This window comes from Hakea prostrata, chromosome 3, assembly GCF_041222555.1.
Source record: "Hakea prostrata isolate BN-2017 chromosome 3, UWA_Hpros_2, whole genome shotgun sequence".
NCBI classification, from domain to species: Eukaryota; Viridiplantae; Streptophyta; class Magnoliopsida; order Proteales; family Proteaceae; genus Hakea; species Hakea prostrata.
Genome location: NC_142602.1, coordinates 60,260,466 through 60,262,340, shown reverse-complemented (window position 1 = coordinate 60,262,340; position 1,875 = coordinate 60,260,466).

The following is a 1,875-nucleotide window of genomic DNA, read 5'->3' as shown; positions in this document are numbered from 1 at the left end:
TAGCTGGCACACAAAGTCTACCTCTAAACAATAGAGTCTACCTCTAAACAATAGAGCACCATCTATAGATATACCAAAGTCAGGGTCTGAATCAGGATTTGAATAAATCTTCTCAATCCTTTCCTTAAATTCCTTATCAAAACCTTGTAGAGCAACAATTATGTCTCTAAGGGTGGATCTTGCTGTCATGGCAGAAAGAACAAAATCTGAACCTTCAAGGACCACTTCCAAATCGAAACTTGCAATTGATGACAACAGAGGTTGACTCAGGGCATTCAAGTCCAGTACTTTCTTCTGACTTTTCTTGCTAAGTGCATTAGCAACCACAGTCGCCTTACCAGGGTGATACTGAATGTCACAGTCATAATCAGAGACCAATTCCAACCATCTTCTTTGTCTCATATTTAACTCCTTTTGGGTAAAGAAGTATTTCAAACTTTTATGATCCATGAAAATAGAAATCTTCTCACCATAGAGGTAATGTCTCCAAATCTTTAAAGCGAAGACAACAGTGGCAAGCTCTAAATCATGAGTGGGGTAATTCCGCTCATAATTTTTAAAGTTTTTTTAATCGACCAAGAAGACAGTAACATAGAAAAACAGAGTTTTCTTATTCGAAAACAGAAATTTACGATCCGAAACACTACTATACAAGAAAGGAATCACATTGACATTGTACTAGTACTAAAGGGCAAGTCTAACACTATCATTGATCAAAACCTAAAGATACAAATAAGGAAACAAAACTTACCATAAAAGTAACAATTAGGGTTTTTGAAGAAAACATGGTACGATCATGAAGGAAAAACCAAGGATTTGATAGATTACTAAACAAGTAAAGAAAACGTAGCGATTGTACACTAATTTAATCAAGAAAACAGATCTAAGACTATAAGAATTAAAATCAAGGGATGAATCAAAGAAGAAGATCATGGTTCCTTCAAAGCTTGCAATGATCATGACCAAGATAATTATATTAGCCATTAATCCTTAGGAAACCATGAGAGATGAGTGGAGAGATGTTTGCAACAGAGGATGCAGCATATACTCTAATGTCTCAGTCCAAAAGAAAAGAAAAATAGAGATGGGGAAGAAGAAGAGAGTATAGACATACCTTTCGATGCAAGAAGAGAAATGCGAGAGTTCTTACAAGAATCCAACCTAGGGCGCAAAGAAATTGATTGGAATGGAGTTCTGACTCGTTCCAGAGGTTTAGGAGGCAGAGGAGATGGAATAACCTTGAGTGTGGACTTAAATAGAGCAGCCACGACCTAATTAGCAAAATCCGATCTCATTGGTCGATTGGTTGGTCGATTGGCCCAATCGACCAAGCAGAACAGCAAGTCCAAGGTTGGGATTTGGAGGATCAAATGAACACCAAACCTAAAGAACTTTTACACACACATCAAGTGACTTACCTAGGGTGTAGAAATGCCTTCGAACCAAGTCAGATAATACTCCAAGTCTTTCAACAAATCTCATCTTTAATTAGGTGCAGTTTCCTTTTTAGTTCCGAGCAAGTTTCCATAATTGGAACACTAACATCAACATCCATGGGTTCAAGGTCAAACTTTATATCTTCCACTGAGATAGCCCACAATTGACTTCTTCCTTTACTCCGGGTCATCGGACCTACAAACAACAGAGTTTCCGGGTCAAGGTTAGGGCTGGGTTTCACAAGGTAAGTCATATGTTGTGTTAGGAGAAGCTCATTGGGTTTGGACTTGAATTGGACCTTCAATTCCCTGTTTTGGCCTTGCTGACTTGCTTGGTCGACTGCTTGGTCGATTGGGCAAATCGACCAACAGGGACAGAATCTACCAAAGATCCTCTATTAGGTCTGTTGGTGCTCTATATAATAGAAGTACGTGTTTC